The following is a 21,565-nucleotide window of genomic DNA, read 5'->3' on the forward strand; positions in this document are numbered from 1 at the left end:
GGAGTTAACTTTTTGTGTGTATTATAAAAGCCTCCTGAATAAGATTGAGATTTAAAAAGACTTAGCAGAGGATGGTTTCGATCCATCGACCTCTGGGTTATGGGCCCAGCATGCTTCCGCTGCGCCACTCTGCTGTAATCAATCTTGACAGGACTTGAAACCACAATCTCTGTCTGAGGAGGCAGTGCCTCTGGAGTGTCTATGAGTTAATTATTTGTGTGTATAGTAAAAGCCTCCTGAATAAGATTGAGATTTAAAAAGACATAGCAGAGGATGGTTTCGATCCATCTACCTCTGGGATATGGGCCCAGCACGCTTCCGCTGCGCCACTCTGCTGTAATCAATCTTGACAGGACTTGAAACCACAATCTCTGTCTGAGGAGGCAGTACCTCTGGAGTGTCTATGAGTTAATTATTTGTGTGTATAGTAAAAGCCTCCTGAATAATATTGAGATTTAAAAAGACTTAGCAGAGGATAGTTTCGATCCATCGACCTCTGGTTTATGGGCCCAGCACACTTCTGCTGCAATCAATCTTTATACGATCCGAAACCACAATCTCTGTCTGAGGAGTCTAGTGCCTCTGGAGTGTCTATGAGTTAATTATTTGTGTGTATAGTAAAAGCCTCCTGAATAAGATTGAGATTTAAAAACACTTAACAGAGGATGGTTTCGATCCATCCACCTCTGGGTTATGGGCCCAGCACGCTTCCGCTGCGCCACTCTGCTGTAATCACCCCAGATGGGACCCGAACCCACAATCCCTGGCTTAGGAGACCAGTGCCTTATCCATTAGGCCACTGGGGCTTTAATGCAGTTACTAACTTGCCCTTTTAAATCTCAGTCTTAATCAAGAGTCCTTTACAATACACACAAAGAGTGTTCTAGATGAATGACTATTATGAGAGGTGAAAGTGGCCTCAGCTTTTCATGACCAGCCTGTGGTTGTTGCCCATTTTTAGGGATTCAAGAGTGTCTAGAAGGTAAAAGGTCTTAGCAGAGGATGGTTTCGATCCATTGACCTCTGGGTTATGGGCCCAGAACGCTTCCGCTGCTCCACTCTGCTGTAATCACCCCAGATGGGACTCGAACCCACAATCCCTGGCTTAGGAGTCCAGTACCTCTGGAGTTTCTAGGAGTTAACTTTTTGTGTGTATTGTAAAAGCCTCCTGAATAAGATTGAGATTTAAAAAGACTTAGCAGAGGATGGTTTCGATCCATCGACTTCTGGGTTATGGGCCCAGCACGCTTCCGCTGCGCCACTCTGCTGTAATCAATCTTGATACGATCCGAAACCACAATCTCTGTCTGAGGAGTCTAGTGCCTCTGGAGTGTCTATGAGTTAATTCTTTGTGTGTATAGTAAAAGCCTCCTGAATAAGATTGAGATTTAAAAAGACTTAGCAGAGGATGGTTTCGATCCATCGACCTATGGGTTATGGGCACAACAGGCTTCCGCTGTGATCAATCTTTACAGGACTTGAAACCACAATCTCTGTCTGAGGAGGCCAGTGCCTCTGGAGTGTCTATGAGGTAAATATTAGTGTGTATAGTAAAAGCCTCCTGAATAATATTGAGATTTAAAACAACTCAGCAGAGGATGGTTACGATCCATTGACCTCTGGGTTATGGGCACAGCACGGTCCCACTGCGCCACTCTGCTGTAATAACCCCAGATGGGACTCGAAGCCACAATCCCTGGCTTAGGAGGTCAGTGCCTTATCCATTAGGCCACTGAGGCTTTAATGCATTTGCTAACTTGCCCTTTTAAATCTCAATCTTAATCAGGAGTCCTTTACGATACACACAAAGAGTCTTCTAGATGAATGACTATTATGAGAGGTGAAATTGGCCTCAGCTTTTCATGACCAACCTGTGGTTGTTGCCCATTTTTAGGGATTCAAGGGTGTCTAGAAGGTAAAAGGTCTTAGCACAGGATGGTTTCGATCCATCGACCTCTGGGTTATGGGCCCAGCACGCTTCCGCTGCTGTAATCAATCTTGATAGGATTCAAAACCACAATCTCTGTTTAAGGAGTCCAGTGCCTCTAGAGTGTCTAGGAGTTAATTATTTGTGTGTATAGTAAAAGCCTCTTGAATAAGATTTAAAAAGACTTAGCAGAGGATGGTTTCGACCCATCGACTTCTGGGCCCAGCCCGCTTCCGCTGCGCCACTCTGCTATAATCAATCTTGACAGGACTGGAAACCACAATCTCTGTCTGAGGAGGCAGTGCCTCTGGAGTGTCTAGGAGTTAATTCTTTGTGTATATTGTAAAAGCCTCCTGAATAATATTGAGATTTAAAACAGCTTAGCAGAGGATGGTTTCAATCCATTGACCTCTGGGTTATGGGCACAGCACGGTCCCACTGCGCCACTCTGCTGTAATCACCCCAGATGGGACTCGAACCCACAATCCCTGGTAACTTGCCCTTTTAAATCTCAATCTTAATCAGGAGTCCTTTACAATACACACAAAGATTCTTCTAGATGAATGACTATTATGAGAGGTGAAAGTGGCCTCAGCTTTTCATGACCAACCTGTGGTTGTTGCCCATTTTTAGGGATTCAAGAGTGTCTAGAAGGTAAAAGGTCTTAGCAGAGGATAGTTTCGATCCATCAACCTCTGGGTTATGGGCCCAGCACGCTTCCGCTGCGCCACTCTGCTGTAATCAATCTTGACAGGATTCGAAGCCGCAATCTCTGTCTGAGGAGTCCAGTGCCTCTGGAGTGTCCAGGAGTTAATTCTTTGTGTGTGTAGTAAAAGCCTCCTGAATAAGATTGAAATTTAAAAAGACTTAGCAGAGGATGGTTTCGATCCATCAACCTCTGGGTTTTGGGCCCAGCACGCTTCCGCTGCGCCACTCTGCTGTAATCAAGCTTGACAGGACTGGAAACCAAAATCTCTGTCTGAGGAGGCAGTGCCTCTGGAGTGTCTAGGAGTTAATTCTTTGTGTGTATAGTAAAAGCCTCCTGAATAATATTGAGATTTACAACAACTTAGCAGAGGATGGTTACGATCCATTGACCTCTGGGTTATGGGCACAGCACTGTCCCACTGCGCCACTCTGCTGTAATCACCCCAAATGGAACTTGAACCGACAATCCCTGGCTTAGGAGGCCAGTGCCTTATCCATTAGCCCACTGGGGCTTTAATGGAGTTGCTAACTTGCCCTTTTAAAACTCAATCTTAATCAGGAGTCCTTTACAATACACACAAAGAGTGTTCTAGATGAATGACTATTATGAGAGGTGAAAGTGGCCTCAGCATTTCATGACCAGCCTGTGGTTGTTGCCCATTTTTAGGGATTCAAGAGTGTCTAGAAGGTAAAAGGTCTTAGCAGAGGATGGTTTCGATCCATCGACCTCTGGGTTATGTGCCCAGCACTCTTCCGCTGCACCACTCTCCTGTGATCACTCCACATGGGACTCGAACCCACAATCCATGGCTTAGGAGTCCAGTGCCTCTGGAGTTTCTAGGAGTTAACTTTTTGTGTGTATTATAAAAGCCTCCTGAATAAGATTGAGATTTAAAAAGACTTAGCAGAGGATGGTTTCGATCCATCGACCTCTGGGTTATGGGCCCAGCATGCTTCCGCTGCGCCACTCTGCTGTAATCAATCTTGACAGGACTTGAAACCACAATCTCTGTCTGAGGAGGCAGTGCCTCTGGAGTGTCTATGAGTTAATTATTTGTGTGTATAGTAAAAGCCTCCTGAATAAGATTGAGATTTAAAAAGACATAGCAGAGGATGGTTTCGATCCATCTACCTCTGGGATATGGGCCCAGCACGCTTCCGCTGCGCCACTCTGCTGTAATCAATCTTGACAGGACTTGAAACCACAATCTCTGTCTGAGGAGGCAGTACCTCTGGAGTGTCTATGAGTTAATTATTTGTGTGTATAGTAAAAGCCTCCTGAATAATATTGAGATTTAAAAAGACTTAGCAGAGGATGGTTTCGATCCATCGACCTCTGGTTTATGGGCCCAGCACACTTCTGCTGCAATCAATCTTTATACGATCCGAAACCACAATCTCTGTCTGAGGAGTCTAGTGCCTCTGGAGTGTCTATGAGTTAATTATTTGTGTGTATAGTAAAAGCCTCCTGAATAAGATTGAGATTTAAAAACACTTAACAGAGGATGGTTTCGATCCATCCACCTCTGGGTTATGGGCCCAGCACGCTTCCGCTGCGCCACTCTGCTGTAATCACCCCAGATGGGACCCGAACCCACAATCCCTGGCTTAGGAGACCAGTGCCTTATCCATTAGGCCACTGGGGCTTTAATGCAGTTACTAACTTGCCCTTTTAAATCTCAGTCTTAATCAAGAGTCCTTTACAATACACACAAAGAGTGTTCTAGATGAATGACTATTATGAGAGGTGAAAGTGGCCTCAGCTTTTCACGACCAGCCTGTGGTTGTTGCCCATTTTTAGGGATTCAAGAGTGTCTAGAAGGTAAAAGGTCTTAGCAGAGGATGGGTTCGATCCATTGACCTCTGGGTTATGGGCCCAGAACGCTTCCGCTGCTCCACTCTGCTGTCATCACCCCAGATGGGACTCGAACCCACAATCCCTGGCTTAGGAGTCCAGTGCCGCTGGAGTTTCTAGGAGTTAACTTTTTGTGTGTATTGTAAAAGCCTCCTGAATAAGATTGAGATTTAAAAAGACTTAGCAGAGGATGGTTTCAATCCATTTACCTCTGGGTTATGGGCCCAGCACGCTTCCGCTGCGCCACTCTGCTGTAATCAATTTTGACAGGACTTGAAACCACAATCTCTGTCTGAGGAGGCAGTACCTCTGGAGTGTCTGTGAGTTAATTATTTGTGTGTATAGTAAAAGCCTCCTGAATAAGATTGAGATTTAAAAAGACTTAGCAGAGGATGGTTTCGATCCATCGACCTCTGGGCTATGGGCCCAGCACGCTTTTTTTTTTTTTTTTTTATTAAGAAATTTCAATCAATAAAATACAATAGATTAAACACAAACAATAGAAAATACAGAACATTGTCTTTACATATCTCTACATTACACATCTTTCCTTTACATAGATAATTTAAAAATCTCCTTCACTTCCTGGCAGCTTCCACTTTAAATCATTTAAAACACAATACACTTTTGGGGTAAAAACATCATAAAAAGAGTCTAACATATTTACACCTTTAAAGTACACATACAGTCTTTCTATATATAATTCTGTTTTTCTTTTAAACACCCTCCAAACATCCAACACAATTTTTTCCTTTTTAGCCACAGTTCTTCTGTCCCATATTGCACTTTTCATTAGCATTACACACAGATTAATGAAACTTTTGTTTTGACACTTTTTTTCCCAACCAAACATCACAACTCCGTTCCATTCCATTACATTCTCATCCCACTCCTCAGTCACATCTTTAATTAAACATTTACATTTCCTTAAAAAGTCCTCTAGCTCTCTACAATGTAAAAACATATGTAAAATCCCATCTTCCTCTTCCTGGCACACTTTACACAGAGCATTTTCTTCCATTCCTATTTTATTTAAAATAACATCAGTAAAAACCACTTTATGCCTTATAAAATACTCAAAACATTCCAATTTTGTTTCCACACATTTCGCCGTCATGTTTCTCCATATACACTCTTTTTTTAAATCTTTGAATTTCTGCACCCAGTAACCATTTGCAATCGGCTCTTTAAAAACATCATCTCTAAAAGCACAATAAATCATTTTCACAGTACATTCCTTAAAATCATACAGTTTTTCCCCTAATTTCACATGAATACATTTCTCTTTTGGCTCTCCTTCCATACTTTCTATTCTTTTTATCCACTCTTTAGGTATTGCATTTTTAATGATTTCATATTTATTTTTTATTACTTGTTCACTGTAATCCTCTTTTGCCTCCTCCATTGCATCTACAATAAATTGTGTCGGTAAAAACCCTTCTTTAAATTCATACAAAACATCTCTCACTCTTGTTATCCCTACTTCCATCCATTTCTTTAAAAAAATTCCTTTGTATTGTTTTAAAATGTTTTGGTTTAAAAACAGAGGTTGATTTAAAATGTTTTCTCTCCCATGTGGATCATACTCAAGTCTATCTAAAAATTTTCCCCAGGCACTAAACATTTCCCTATAAAACTCTGGTAAGCACTCTGTCATCCAATTCTTTGTTTTCATCCATAAAATCCCATCCACCATGTTAAAATCCCCACATTTGTTTAAAAAATATTCCATTGTCTTTTTCCATGCAGTTTGGTGACCATCATCTAGATATTTTTTTACTATTTTAATTCTTAAGCTATTTTTTCTCTGTTCAACATCAATTAATCCCATCCCTCCTTTCCCTACTTCTCCTATTAATGTACTATATGCAATTCTTGACGGTTTACTATTCCATAAAAAATCTAAAAAACATTTTTTCAACCTTGTCTCCACCCACATTGGCATAGCAGTCACATATAAAACATACCACAACTTTGACACCATTAACACATTTAAAATTAAAACCTTCCATTTTAAACTTAATGTCCTCAATTTCCAAAAATTTAACCTTCTTTCAATACCTCCTACTATTTCTTCCCACATTTTTTCTTTAACATTCCTTTCTTCTTTTCCCATTAGAACACCTAAAATCCTTATTTCTTTTGTTTCTTTAAAATGAAAATACTCTGTTAAAACAGTCACTCCTCCAAATCTCATATATATAGTTTTTTCTTCATTTATCTTACCTCCTGATCCCCTACAAAACATCTGTACTACTTCCATTACTTTATTAACACTCTCTATATCTTTAACTATTATTGTCGTATCATCTGCATATTGAAATATTTTTTCATTTCCCCCGCTTCCTTCAATGTTTATCCCTCTTATGTCTTCGTCTATTTTAATAGCTAATCCCAATGGTTCTGCAACTAAAGAATATAAAAGCGCTGATAATGGACATCCTTGTCTTATTGATCTAGTAATTTTAAAACATTCAGTTAAAAAACCATTACACTGTATTCTTGTTATTGCTCCCCTATATAAAATTGTAATCCACTTGATAAAATTTTCCCCAAACCCGTACCTTCTTAAAATTCCAAATAAATATTCATGCTCCACTCTATCAAAAGCCTTTTCAAAATCCAAACTAATAACATATCCTTTTTTGTTTTTTTTCTTTCATATATCTTATTCTATCTATTCTACTTAAAGTTGTGTCCGCTATATCTTTCCCTTTAACTCCATACACTTGATTTGTTTCAATTATGGTTGGCATTACCTCTTTCAATCTGTTGGCTAAAACAGAAGAGTTGGCAAAGAGTCTTCTAGATGAATGACTATTATGAGAGGTGAAAGTGGCCTCAGCTTGTCATGACCAACCTGTGGTTGTTGCCCATTTTTAGGGATTCAAGAGTGTCTAGAAGGTAAAAGGTCTTAGCAGAGGATGGTTTTGATCCATCAACCTCTGGGTTATGGGCCTAGCACGCTTCCGCTGCGCCACTCTGCTGTAATCAATCTTGACAGGACTTGAAACCACAATCTCTGTCTGAGGAGGGTGTAATCATTCTTGCGCCACTCTGCTGTAATCACCCCAGATGGGACTCAAACCCACAATCCCTGGCTTAGGAGTCCAGTGCCTCTGGAGTTTCTAGGAGTTAACTTTTGTGTGTATTGTAAAAGCCTCCTGAATAATATTGAGATTTAAAAAGACTTAGCAGAGGATGGTTTCGATCCATCAACCTATGGGTTATGGACCCAGCACGCTTCCGCTGTGCCACTCTGCTGTAATCAATCTTGGCAGGACTTGAAACCACAATCTCTGTCTGAGGAGGCAGTGCCTCTGGAGTGTCTATGAGTTAATTATTTGTGTGTATAGTAAAAGCCTCCTGAATAAGATTGAGATTTAAAAAGACTTAGCAGAGGATGGTTTCGATCCATCGACCTCTGGGCACAGCACGGTCCCACTGCACCACTCTGCTGTAATCACCCCAGATGGGACTCGAACCCACAATCCCTTGCTTAGGAATCCAGTGCCTCTGGAGTTTCTAGGAGTTAACTTTTTGTGTGTATTGTAAAAGCCTCCTGAATAAGATTGAGATTTAAAAAGACTTAGCAGAGGATGGCTTAAATCCATTGACCTCTGGGTTATGGGCCCAGCACGCTTCCGCTCCACCACTCTGCTGTAATCACCCCAGATGGGACTCGAACCCACAATCCCTGGCTTAGAAGTCCAGTACCTCTGGAGTTTCTAGGAGTTAACTTTTTGTGTGTATTGTAAAAGCCTCCTGAATAATATTGAGATTTAAAAAGACTTAGCAGAGGATGGTTTCCATCCATCGACCTCTGGGTTATGGGCCAAGCACGCTTCCGCTGCGCCACTCTGCTGTAATCAATCTTGACAGGACTTGAAACCACAATCTCTGTTTGAGGAGGCCAGTGCCTCTGGAGTGTCTATGAGGTAATTATTAGTGTGTATAGTAAAAGCCTCCTGAATAATATTGAGATTTAAAATAACTCAGCAGAGGATGGTTACGATCCATTGACCTCTGGGTTATGGGCACAGCACAGTCCCACTGCGCCACTCTGCTGTACTCACCCCAGATGGGGATTGGAAACCCACAATCCCTGGCTTAGGAGGCCAGTGCCTTATCCATTAGGCCACTGGGGCTTTAATGGAGTTACTAACTTGCCCTTTTAAAACTCAATCTTAATCAGGAGTCCTTTACAATACACACAAAGAGTCTTCTAGATGAATGACTATTATGAGAGGTGAAAGTGGCCTCAGCTTTTCATGACCAACCTGTGGTTGTTGCCCATTTTTAGGGATTCAAGAGTGTCTAGAAGGTAAAAGGTCTTAGCAGAGGATGGTTTCGATCCATCGATCTCTGGGTTATAGGCCCAGCACGCTTCCGCTGCGCCACTCTGCTGTAATCTAACTTGACAGGACTTGAAACCACAATCTCTGTCTGAGGAGGCCAGTGCCTCTGGAGTTTCTAGGAGTTAACTCTTTGTGTATAGTAAAAGCCTCCTGAATAAGATTGAGATTTAAAAAGACTTAGCAGAGGATGGTTTCGATCCATAGACCTATGGGTTATGAGCACAGCACGCTTCCGCTGCGCCACTCTGCTGTAATTACCCCAGATGGGAATCGAACCCACAATCCCTGGCTTAGGAATCCAGTAAAAGCCTCCTGAATACTGCTTTTGGAGTTTCTAGGAGTTAACTTTTTGTGTGTATTGTAAAAGCCTCCTCAATAAGATTGACATTTAAAAAGACTTAGCAGAGGATGGTTTCGATCCATCGACCTCTGGGTTATGGGCCCAGCACGCTTCCGCTGCGCCACTCTGCTGTAATGAATCTTGACAGGACTTGAAACGACAATCTCTGTCTGAGGAGGCCAGTGCCTCTGGAGTGTCTACTATCTAGATGAATGACTATTATGAGAGGTGAAAGTGGCCTCAGCTTTTCATTACCAACCTGTGGTTGTTGCCCATTTTTAGGGATTCAAGAGTGTCTAGAAGGCAAAAGTTTTAGCAGAGGATGGTTTCGATCCATCGACCTCTGGGTTATGGGCCCAGCACACTTCCGCTGCGCCACTCTGCTGTAATCACCCCAGATGGAACTCGAACCCACGATCTCTGTCTGAGGAGGCCAGTGCCTCTGGAGTTTCTAGGAGTTAACACTTTGTGTATTATAAAAGCCTCCTGAATAATATTGAGATTTAAAATAACTCAGCAGAGGATGGTTACGATCCATTGACCTCTGGGTTATGGGCACAGCACAGTCCCACTGCGCCACTCTGCTGTACTCACCCCAGATGGGGATTGGAAACCCACAATCCCTGGCTTAGGAGGCCAGTGCCTTATCCATTAGGCCACTGGGGCTTTAATGCAGTTACTAACTTGCCCTTTTAAATCTCAATCTTAATCAGGAGTCCTTTCCAATACACACAAAGAGTCTTCTAGATGAATGACTATTTTGAGAGGTGAAAGTGACCTCAGCTTTTCATGACCAACCTGTGGTTGTTGCCCATTTTTAGGGATTCAAGAGTGTCTAGAAGGCAAAAGGTCTTAGCAGAGGATGGTTTCGATCCATCGATCTCTGGGTTATGGGCCCAGCACGCTTCCGCTGCGCCAATCTGCTGTAATCACCCCAGATGGGACTCGAACCCACAATCCCTGGCTTAGAAATCCAGTGCCTCTGGAGTTTCTAGGAGTTAACTTTTTGTGTGTATTGTAAGAGCCTCCTGAATAAGATTGAGATTTAAAATGACTTAGCAGACAATGGCTTAAATCCATCGACCTCTGGGTTATGGGCCCAGCACGCTTCCGCTCCACCACTCTGCTGTAATCACCCCAGATGGGACTCGAACCCACAATCCCTGGCTTAGAAGTCCAGTGCCTCTGGAGTTTCTAGGAGTTAACTTTTTGAGTGTATTGTAAAAGCCTCCTGAATAAGATTGAGATTAAAAAAGACTTAGCAGAGGATGGTTTCGATCCATCGACCTCTGGGTTATGGGCCCAGCACGCTTCCACTGGGCCACTCTGCTGTGATCAATCTTGATACGATCCGAAACCTCAATCTCTGTCTGAGGAGGCCAGTGCCTCTGGAGTGTCTATGAGGTAATTATTAGTGTGTATAGTAAAAGCCTCCTGAATAATATTGAGATTTAAAAAGACTTAGCAGAGGATGGTTTCGATCCATCGACCTCTGGGTTATGGGCACAGCACGGTCCCACTGCACCACTCTGCTGTAATCACCCCAGAAGGGACTTGAACCCACAATCCCTGGCTTAGGAGGCCAGTGCCTTATCCATTAGGCCACTGGGGCTTTAATGCAGTTACTATCTTGCCCTTTTAAATCTCAATCTTAATCAGGAGTCCTTTACAATACACAGAAAGAGTCTTGTAGATGAATGACTATTATGAGAGGTGAAAGTGGCCTCAGCTTTACATGACCAACCTGTGGTTGTTGCCCATTTTTAGGGATTCAAGAGTGTCTAGAAGGTAAAAGGTCTTAGCAGAGGATGGTTTCGATCCATCGACCTCTGGGTTATGGGCCCAGCACGCTTCCGCTGCGCCACTCTGCTGTAATCAGCCCAGATGGGACTCGAACCCACAATCCCTTGCTTAGGAATCCAGTGCCTCTGGAGTTTCTAGGAGTTAACTTTTTGTGTGTATTGTAAAAGCCTCCTGAAAAAGATTGAGATTTAAAAAGACTTAGCAGAGGATGGCTTAAATCCATCGACCTCTGGGTTATGGGCCCAGCACGCTTCCGCTCCACCACTCTGCTGTAATCACCCCAGATGGGACTCGAACCCACAATCCCTGGCTTAGAAGTCCAGTACCTCTGGAGTCTCTAGGAGTTAACTTTTTGTGTGTATTGTAAAAGCCTCCTGAATAATATTGAGATTTAAAAAGACTTAGCAGAGGATGGTTTCGATCCATCGACCTCTGGGTTATGGGCCAAGCACGTTTCTGCTGCGCAACTCTGCTGTAATCAATCTTGACAGGACTTGAAACCACAATCTCTGTCTGAGGAGGCCAGTGCCTCTGGAGTGTCTATGAGGTAATTATTAGTGTGTATACTAAAAGCCTCCTGAATAATATTGAGATTTAAAATAACTCAGCAGAGGATGGTTACGATCCATTGACCTCTGGGTTATGAGCACAGCACGGTCCCATTGCACCACTCTGCTGTAATCACCCCAGATGGGACTCGAACCCACAATCCCTGGCTTAGGAGTCCAGTGCCTCTGGTGTTTCTAGGAGTTAACTTTTTGTGTGTATAGTAAAAGCCTCCTGAATAAGATTGAGATTTAAAAAGACTTAGCAGAGGATGGTTTCGATCCATAGACCTATGGGTTATGGGCACAGCACGCTTCCGCTGCGCCACTCTGCTGTAATTACCCCAGATGGCAATCGAACCCACGATCCCTGGCTTAGGAATCCAGTAAAAGCCTCCTGAATACTGCTTTTGGAGTTTCTAGGAGTTAACTTTTTGTGTATATTGTAAAAGCCTCCTCAATAAGATTGACATTTAAAAAGACTTAGCAGAGGATGGTTTCGATCCATCGACCTCTGGGTTATGGGCCCAGCACGCTTCCGCTGCGCCACTCTGCTGTAATCAATCTTGACAGGACTTGAAACCACAATCTCTGTCTGAGGAGGCCAGTGCCTCTGGAGTGTCTACTATCTAGATGAATGACTATTATGAGAGGTGAAAGTGGCCTCAGCTTTTCATTACCAACCTGTGGTTGTTGCCCATTTTTAGGGATTCAAGAGTGTCTAGAAGGCAAAAGTTTTAGCAGAGGATGGTTTCGATCCATCGACCTCTGGGTTATGGGCCCAGCACACTTCCGCTGCGCCACTCTGCTGTAATCACCCCAGATGGAACTCGAACCCACGATCTCTGTCTGAGGAGGCCAGTGCCTCTGGAGTTTCTAGGAGTTAACACTTTGTGTATTATAAAAGCCTCCTGAATAAGATTGAGATTTAAAAAGACTTAGCAGAGGATGGCTTCGATCTATCAACCTCTGGGTTATGGACCCAGCACGCTTCCGCTGCGCCACTCTGCTGTAATCACCCCAGATGGGACTCGAACCCACAATCCCTGGCTTAGGAGTCCAGTGCCTCTGGTGTTTCTAGGAGTTAACTTTTTGTGTGTATTGTAAAAGCCTCCTGAATAAGATTGAGATTAAAAAAGACTTAGCAGAGGATGGTTTCGATCCATCGACCTCTGGGTTATGGGCCCAGCACGCTTCCGCTGGGCCACTCTGCTGTAATCAGTCTTGATACGATCCGAAACCACAATCTCTGTCTGAGGAGGCCAGTGCCTCTGGAGTGTCTATGAGGTAATTATTAGTGTGTATAGTAAAAGCCTCCTGAATAATATTGAGATTTAAAAAGACTTAGCAGAGGATGGTTTCGATCCATCGACCTATGGGTTATGGACCCAGCACGCTTCCACTGTGCCACTCTGCTGTAATCAATCTTGGCAGGACTTGAAACCACAATCTCTGTCTGAGGAGGCAGTGCCTCTGGAGTGTCTATGAGGTAATTATTAGTGTGTATAGTAAAAGCCTCCTGAATAATATTGAGATTTAAAACAACTTAGTAGAGAATGGTTACGATCCATTGACCTCTGGGTTATGGGCACAGCACGGTCCCACTGCACCACTCTGCTGTAATCACCCCAGATGGGACTTGAACCCACAATCCCTGGCTTAGGAGGACAGTGCCTTATCCATTAGGCCACTGGGGCTTTAATGCAGTTACTATCTTGCCCTTTTAAATCTCAATCTTAATGAGGAGTCCTTTACAATACACAGAAAGAGTCTTGTAGATGAATGACTATTATGAGAGGTGAAAGTGGCCTCAGCTTTTCATGACCAACCTGTGGTTGTTGCCCATTTTTAGGGATTCAAGAGTGTCTAGAAGGTAAAAGGTCTTAGCAGAGGATGGTTTCGATCCATCGACCTCTGGGTTATGGGCCCAGCACGCTTCCGCTGCGCCACTCTGCTGTAATCACCCCAGATGGGACTCGAACCCACAATCCCTTGCTTAGGAATCCAGTGCCTCTGGAGTTTCTAGGAGTTAACTTTTTGTGTGTATTGTAAAAGCCTCCTGAATAAGATTGAGATTTAAAAAGACTTAGCAGAGGATGGCTTAAATCCATCGCCCTCTGGGTTATGGGCCCAGCACGCTTCCGCTGCGCCACTCTGCTGTAATCAATCTCGATATGATCCGAAACCACAATCTCTGTCTGAGGAGTTTAGTGCCTCTGGTGTGTCTATGAGTTAACTTTTTGTGTGTATTGTAAAAGCCTCCTGAATAAGATTGAGATTTAAAAAGACTTAGCAGAGGATGGTTTCGAGCAATCGACCTCTGGGTTATGGGCCCAGCACGCTTCTGCTGCAATCAATCTTGACAGGACTTGAAACCACAATCTCTGTCTGGGGAGGCAGTGCCTCTGGAGTGTCTATGAGTTAATTATTTGTGTGTATATTAAAAGCCTCCTGAACAAGATTGAGATTTAAAAAGACTTATAAGAGGATGTTTTCGATCCATTGACCTCTGGGTTATGGGCCCAGCACGCTTCCGCTGCGCCACTCTGCTGTAATCAATCTTGATACGATCCGAAACCACAATCTCTGTCTGAGGAGTCTAGTGCCTCTGGAGTGTCTATGAGTTAATTCTTTGTGTGTATAGTAAAAGACTCCTGAATAAGATTGAGATTTAAAAAGACTTAGCAGAGGATGGTTTCGATCCATCGACCTCTGGGTTATGGGCCCAGCACGCTTCCGCTGCGCCACTCTGCTGTAATCAATCTTGATACGATCCGAAACCACAATCTCTGTCTGAGGAGGCCAGTGCCTCTGGAGTGTCTATGAGGTAATTATTAGTGTGTATAGTAAAAGCCTCCTGAATAATATTGAGATTTAAAACAACTTAGTAGAGGATGGTTACGATCCATTGACCTCTGGGTTATGGGCACAGCACAGTCCCACTCAGCTGTAATCACCCCAGATGGGACTCAAACCCACAATCCCTGGCTTAGGAGGCCAGTGCCTTATCCATTAGGCCACTGGGGCATTAATGCAGTTACTAACTTGCCTTTTTAAATCTTAATCTTAATCAGGAGTCCTTTACAATACACAAAAGGAGTCTTCTAGATGAATGACTATTATGAGAGGTGAAAGTGGCCTCAGCTTTTCATGACCAACCTGTGGTTGTTGCCCATTTTTAGGGATTCAAGAGTGTCTAGAAGGTAAAATGTCTTAGCAGAGGATGGTTTCGATCCATCGACCTCTGGGTTATGGGCCCAGCACGCTTCCACTGTGCCACTCTGCTGTAATCACCCCAGATGGGACTCGAACCCACAATCCCTGGCTTAGGAGGCCAGTGCCTTATCCATTAGGCCACTGGCGCTTTTATGCATTTGCTAACTTGCCCTTTTAAATCTCAATCTTAATCAGGAGTCCTTTCCAATACACACAAAGAGTCTTCTAGATGAATGACTATTATGAGAGGTGAAAGTGGCCTCAGCTTTTCATGACCAACCTGTGGTTGTTGCCCATTTTTAGGGATTCAAGAGTGTCTAGAAGGTAAAAGGTTTTAGCAGAGGAATGTTTCGATCCATTGACCTCTGGGTTATGGGCACAGCACAGTCCCACTGCGCCACTCTGCTGTAATCACCCCAGATGGGACTGAAGCCCACAATCCCTGGCTTAAGAGGCCAGTGCCTTATCCATTAGGCCACTGGGGCTTTAATGCATTTGCTCACTTGCCCTTTTAAATCTCAATCCTAATCAGGAGTCCTTTACAATACACACAAAGAGTCTTCTAGATGAATGACTATTATAGGAGGTGAAAGTGGCCTCAGCTTTTCATGACCAACCTGTGGTTGTTGCCCATTTTTAGGGATTCAAGAGTGTCTAGAAGGTAAAAGGTTTTAGCAGAGGAATGTTTCGATCCATTGACCTCTGGGTTATGGGCACAGCACAGTCCCACTGCGCCACTCTGCTGTAATCACCCCAGATGGGACTGAAGCCCACAATCCCTGGCTTAAGAGGCCAGTGCCTTATCCATTAGGCCACTGGGGCTTTAATGCATTTGCTCACTTGCCCTTTTAAATCTCAATCCTAATCAGGAGTCCTTTACAATACACACAAAGAGTCTTCTAGATGAATGACTATTATAGGAGGTGAAAGTGGCCTCAGCTTTTCATGACCAACCTGTGGTTGTTGCCCATTTTTAGGGATTCAAGAGTGTCTAGAAGGTAAAAGGTCTTAGCAGAGGATGATTTCGATCCATCAACCTCTGGATTATAGGCCCAGCACGCTTCCGCTGCGCCACTCTGCTGTAATCACCCTAGGTGGGACTCAAACCCACAATCCCTGGCTTATGAGGCCAGTGCCTTATCCATTAGGCCACTGGGGCTTTAATGCATTTGCTAACTTGCCCTTTTAAATCTCAATCTTAATCAGGAGTCCTTTCCAATACACACAAAGACTCTTCTAGATGAATGACTATTATGAGAGGTGAAAGTGGCCTCAGCTTTTCATGACCAACCTGTGGTTGTTGCCCATTTTTAGGGATTCAAGAGTGTCTAGAAGGTAAAAGGTCTTAGCAGAGGATGGTTTTGATCTATCGACCTCTGGGTTATGGGCCCAGCACGCTTCCGCTGCGCCACTCTGCTGTAATCAATCTCAACAGGACTTGAAACCACAATCTCTGTCTGAGGAGGCCAGTGCCTCTGGAGTGTCTATGAGGTAATTATTAGTGTGTATAGTAAAAGCCTCCTGAATAATATTGAGATTTAAAACAACTCAGCAGAGGATGGTTACGATGCATTGACCTCTGGGTTATGGGCCCAGCACGCTTCCGCTGCACCACTCTGCTGTAATCACCCTAGATGGGACTCAAACCCACAATCCAGGGCTTAGGAGTCCAGTGCCTCTGGAGTTTCTAGGAGTTAACTCTTTGTGTGTATTGTAAAAGCCTCCTGAATAAGATTGAGATTTAAAAAGACTTAGCAGAGGATGGTTTTGATCCATCACCCTCTGGGTTATGGGCCCAGCACGCTTCCGCTGCGCCACTCTGCTGTAATCAATCTTGATATGACCCGAAACCACAATCTCTGTCTGAGGAGTTTAGTGCCTCTGGAGTGTCTATGAGTTAATTCTTTGTGTGTATAGTAAAAGACTCCTGAATAAGATTGAGATTTATAAAGACTTAGCAGAGGATGGTTTCGATCCATCAAGCTCTGGGTTATGGGCCCAGCACGCTTCCGCTGTGCCACTCTGCTGTCATCAATCTTGACAGGACTTGAAACCACAATCTCTGCCTGAGGAGGGCAGTGCCTCTGGAGTGTCTATGAGGTAATTATTAGTGTGTATAGTAAAAGCCTCCTGAATAATATTGAAATATAAAACAGCTTAGTAGAGGATGGTTACGATCCATTGACCTCTGGGTTATGGGCACAGCACGGTCCCACTGCGCCACTCTGCTGTAATCACCCCAGATGGGACTCAAACCCACAATCCCTGTCTTAGTAGTCCAGTGCCTCTGGAATTTCTAGGAGTTAACTCTTTGTGTGTATTGTAAAAGCCTCCTGAATAAGATTGAGATTTAAAAAGACTTATCAGAAGATGGTTTCAATCCATCGACCTCTGGGTTATGGGCCTAGCACGCTTCCGCTGCGCCACTGTGCTGTAATCAATCTTGATACGATCCGAAACCACAATCGCTGTCTGAGGAGTCATCCATTATCCATCCAGTGCCTCTGGAGTTTCTAGGAGTTAACTTTATGTGTGTATTGTAAAAGCCTCCTGAATAAGATTGAGATTTAAAAAGACTTAGCAGAGGATGGTTTCGATCCATCGACCTCTGGGTTATGGGCCCAGCACGCTTCCGCTGCGCCACTCTGCTGTAATCAATCTTGACGGGACTTGAAACCACAATCTCTGTCTGAGGAGGCAGTGCCTCTCTCTGGAGTGTCTATGAGTTAATTATTTGTGTGTATAGTAAAAGCCTCCTGAACAAGATTGAGATTTAAAAAGACTTATCAGAGGATGGTTTCGATCCATTGACCTCTGGGTTATGGGCCCAGCACGCTTCCGCTGCGCCACTCTGCTGTAATCAATCTTGATACGATCCGAAACCACAATCTATGTCTGAGGAGTCTAGGGCCTCTGGAGTGTCTATGAGTTAATTCTTTGTGTGTATAGTAAAAGACTCCTGAATAAGATTTAAAAATCTCAAGACACCCTGTTGAAACTGGCCTCAGCCTTTCATGACCAACCTGTGGTTGTTGCCCATTTTTAGGGATTCAAGAGTGTCTAGAAGGTAAAATGTCTTAGCAGAGGATGGTTTCGATCCATCGACCTCTGGGTTATGGGCCCAGCACGCTTCCACTGTGCCACTCTGCTGTAATCACCCCAGATGGGACTCGAACCCACAATCCCTGGCTTAGGAGGCCAGTGCCTTATCCATTAGGCCACTGGGGCTTTTATGCATTTGCTAACTTGCCCTTTTAAATCTCAATCTTAATCAGGAGTCCTTTCCAATACACACAAAGAGTCTTCTAGATGAATGACTATTATGAGAGGTGAAAGTGGCTTCAGCTTTTCATGACCATCCTGTGGTTGTTGTCCATTTTTAGGGATTCAAGAGTGTCTAGAAGGTAAAAGGTCTTAGCAGAGGATGGTTTCGATCCATCGACCTCTGGGTTATGGGCCCAGCACGCTTCCGCTGCGCCACTCTGCTGTAATCAATCTCAACAGGACTTGAAACCACAATCTCTGTCTGAGGAGGCCAGTGCCTCTGGAGTGTCTATGAGGTAATTATTAGTGTGTATAGTAAAAGCCTCCTGAATAATATTGAGATTTAAAACAACTCAGCAGAGGATGGTTACGATCCATTGACCTCTGGGTTATGATGGGCACAGCACGGTCCCACTGCGCCACTCTGCTGTAATCACCCCAGATGGGACTGAAGCCCACAATCCCTGGCTTAAGTGGCCAGTGCCTTATCCATTAGGCCACTGGGGCTTTAATGCATATGCTAACTTGCCCTTTTAAATCTCAATCTTAATCAGGAGTCCTTTACAATACACAGAAGGAGTCTTTTAGATGAATGACTATTATGAGAGGTGAAAGTGGCCTCAGCTTTTCATGACCAACCTGTGGTTGTTGCCCATTTTTAGGGATTCAAGAGTGTCTAGAAGGTAAAAGGTCTTAGCAGTGGATGGTTTCAATCCATCGACCTCTGGGTTATGGGCCCAGCACGCTTCCGCTGCACCACTCTGCTGTAATCACCCTAGGTGGGACTCAAACCCACAATCCAGGGCTTAGGAGTCCAGTGCCTCTGGAGTTTCTAGGAGTTAACTCTTTGTGTGTATTGTAAAAGCCTCCTGAATAAGATTGAGATTTAAAAAGACTTAGCAGAGGATGGTTTCGATCCATCGCCCTCTGGGTTATGGGCCCAGCACGCTTCCGCTGCGCCACTCTGCTGTAATCAATCTTGATATGACCCGAAACCACAATCTCTGTCTGAGGAGTTTAGTGCCTCTGGAGTGTCTATGAGTTAATTCTTTGTGTGTATAGTAAAAGACTCCTGAATAAGATTGAGATTTATAAAGACTTAGCAGAGGATGGTTTCGATCCATCAAGCTCTGGGTTATGGGCCCAGCACGCTTCCGCTGTGCCACTCTGCTGTCATCAATCTTGACAGGACTTGAAACCACAATCTCTGCCTGAGGAGGGCAGTGCCTCTGGAGTGTCTATGAGGTAATTATTAGTGTGTATAGTAAAAGCCTCCTGAATAATATTGAGATATAAAACAGCTTAGTAGAGGATGGTTACGATCCATTGACCTCTGGGTTATGGGCACAGCACGGTCCCACTGCGCCACTCTGCTGTAATCACCCCAGATGGGACTCAAACCCACAATCCCTGTCTTAGTAGTCCAGTGCCTCTGGAATTTCTAGGAGTTAACTCTTTGTGTGTATTGTAAAAGCCTCCTGAATAAGATTGAGATTTAAAAAGACTTATCAGAAGATGGTTTCAATCCATCGACCTCTGGGTTATGGGCCTAGCACGCTTCCGCTGCGCCACTGTGCTGTAATCAATCTTGATACGATCCGAAACCACAATCGCTGTCTGAGGAGTCATCCATTATCCATCCAGTGCCTCTGGATTTTCTAGGAGTTAACTTTATGTGTGTATTGTAAAAGCCTCCTGAATAAGATTGAGATTTAAAAAGACTTAGCAGAGGATGGTTTCGATCCATCGACCTCTGGGTTATGGGCCCAGCACGCTTCCGCTGCGCCACTCTGCTGTAATCAATCTTGACAGGACTTGAAACCACAATCTCTGTCTGAGGAGGCAGTGCCTCTCTCTGGAGTGTCTATGAGTTAATTATTTGTGTGTATAGTAAAAGCCTCCTGAACAAGATTGAGATTTAAAAAGACTTATCAGAGGATGGTTTCGATCCATTGACCTCTGGGTTATGGGCCCAGCACGCTTCCGCTGCGCCACTCTGCTGTAATCAATCTTGATACGATCCGAAACCACAATCTATGTCTGAGGAGTCTAGGGCCTCTGGAGTGTCTATGAGTTAATTCTTTGTGTGTATAGTAAAAGACTCCTGAATAAGATTGAGATTTAAAAATCTCAAGACACCCTGTTGAAACTGGCCTCAGCTTTTCATGACCAACCTGTGGTTGTTGCCCATTTTTAGGGATTGAAGAGTGTCTAGAAGGTAAAATGTCTTAGCAGAGGATGGTTTCGATCCATCGACCTCTGGGTTATGGGCCCAGCACGCTTCCACTGTGCCACTCTGCTGTAATCACCCCAGATGGGACTCGAACCCACAATCCCTGGCTTAGGAGGCCAGTGCCTTATCCATTAGGCCACTGGGGCTTTTATGCATTTGCTAACTTGCCCTTTTAAATCTCAATCTTAATCTGGAGTCCTTTCCAATACACACAAAGAGTCTTCTAGATGAATGACTATTATGAGAGGTGAAAGTGGCTTCAGCTTTTCATGACCATCCTGTGGTTGTTGCCCATTATTAGGGATTCAAGAGTGTCTAGAAGGTAAAAGGTCTTAGCAGAGGATGGTTTCGATCCATCGACCTCTGGGTTATGGGCCCAGCACGCTTCCGCTGCGCCACTCTGCTGTAATCAATCTCAACAGGACTTGAAACCACAATCTCTGTCTGAGGAGGCCAGTGCCTCTGGAGTGTCTATGAGGTAATTATTAGTGTGTATAGTAAAAGCCTCCTGAATAATATTGAGATTTAAAACAACTCAGCAGAGGATGGTTACGATCCATTGACCTCTGGGTTATGATGGGAACAGCACGGTCCCACTGCGCCACTCTGCTGTAATCACCCCAGATGGGACTGAAGCCCACAATCCCTGGTTTAAAAGGCCAGTGCCTTATCCATTAGGCCACTGGGGCTTTAATGCATATGCTAACTTGCCCTTTTAAATCTCAATCTTAATCAGGAGTCCTTTACAATACACAGAAGGAGTCTTTTAGATGAATGACTATTATGAGAGGTGAAAGTGGCCTCAGCTTTTCATGACCAACCTGTGGTTGTTGCCCATTTTTAGGGATTCAAGAGTGTCTAGAAGGTAAAAGGTTTTAGCAGAGGAATGTTTCGATCCATCGACCTCTGGGTTATGGGCACAGCACGGTCCCACTGCGCCACTCTGCTGTAATCACCCCAGATGGGACTGAAGCCCACAATCCCTGGCTTAAGAGGCCAGTGCCTTATCCATTAGGCCACTGGGGCTTTAATGCATTTGCTCACTTGCCCTTTTAAATCTCAATCCTAATCAGGAGTCCTTTACAATACACACAAAGAGTCTTCTAGATGAATGACTATTATGAGAGGTGAAAGTGGCCTCAGCTTTTCATGACCATCCTGTGGTTGTTGCCCATTTTTAGGGATTCAAGAGTGTCTAGAAGGTAAAAGGTCTTAGCAGAGGATGGTTTCAATCCATCGACCTCTGGGTTATGGGCCCAGCACGCTTCCGCTGCACCACTCTGCTGTAATCACCCTAGGTGGGGCTCAAACCCACA

General features: G+C 44.1%; 10 non-coding genes across 10 annotated transcripts; all 10 read right to left on the reverse strand.

The window, feature by feature from the left end:
• Window positions 1–2,795: 2,795 nt before the first annotated feature.
• On the reverse strand, window positions 2,796–2,867 carry trnal-caa (transfer RNA leucine (anticodon CAA)). Its single transcript has one exon. It is a non-coding gene; the product is annotated as a tRNA-Leu (tRNA).
• Window positions 2,868–8,563: 5,696 nt separating this feature from the next.
• trnar-ccu (transfer RNA arginine (anticodon CCU)) lies at window positions 8,564–8,638 on the reverse strand. Its single transcript has one exon. It is a non-coding gene; the product is annotated as a tRNA-Arg (tRNA).
• Window positions 8,639–8,825: 187 nt separating this feature from the next.
• On the reverse strand, window positions 8,826–8,897 carry trnai-uau (transfer RNA isoleucine (anticodon UAU)). Its single transcript has one exon. It is a non-coding gene; the product is annotated as a tRNA-Ile (tRNA).
• Window positions 8,898–9,779: 882 nt separating this feature from the next.
• trnar-ccu (transfer RNA arginine (anticodon CCU)) lies at window positions 9,780–9,854 on the reverse strand. Its single transcript has one exon. It is a non-coding gene; the product is annotated as a tRNA-Arg (tRNA).
• Window positions 9,855–10,727: 873 nt separating this feature from the next.
• Window positions 10,728–10,800, reverse strand: trnar-ccu (transfer RNA arginine (anticodon CCU)). Its single transcript has one exon. It is a non-coding gene; the product is annotated as a tRNA-Arg (tRNA).
• A 2,360-nt stretch (window positions 10,801–13,160) lies between these two features.
• On the reverse strand, window positions 13,161–13,233 carry trnar-ccu (transfer RNA arginine (anticodon CCU)). The gene has a single exon. It is a non-coding gene; the product is annotated as a tRNA-Arg (tRNA).
• A 1,257-nt stretch (window positions 13,234–14,490) lies between these two features.
• Window positions 14,491–14,563, reverse strand: trnar-ccu (transfer RNA arginine (anticodon CCU)). The gene has a single exon. It is a non-coding gene; the product is annotated as a tRNA-Arg (tRNA).
• A 264-nt stretch (window positions 14,564–14,827) lies between these two features.
• On the reverse strand, window positions 14,828–14,900 carry trnar-ccu (transfer RNA arginine (anticodon CCU)). The gene has a single exon. It is a non-coding gene; the product is annotated as a tRNA-Arg (tRNA).
• Window positions 14,901–17,907: 3,007 nt separating this feature from the next.
• On the reverse strand, window positions 17,908–17,980 carry trnar-ccu (transfer RNA arginine (anticodon CCU)). Its single transcript has one exon. It is a non-coding gene; the product is annotated as a tRNA-Arg (tRNA).
• Window positions 17,981–20,322: 2,342 nt separating this feature from the next.
• trnar-ccu (transfer RNA arginine (anticodon CCU)) lies at window positions 20,323–20,395 on the reverse strand. The gene has a single exon. It is a non-coding gene; the product is annotated as a tRNA-Arg (tRNA).
• Window positions 20,396–21,565: the final 1,170 nt, after the last annotated feature.

Source organism: Carassius carassius, chromosome 11, assembly GCF_963082965.1.
Source record: "Carassius carassius chromosome 11, fCarCar2.1, whole genome shotgun sequence".
NCBI classification, from domain to species: domain Eukaryota; kingdom Metazoa; phylum Chordata; class Actinopteri; order Cypriniformes; family Cyprinidae; genus Carassius; species Carassius carassius.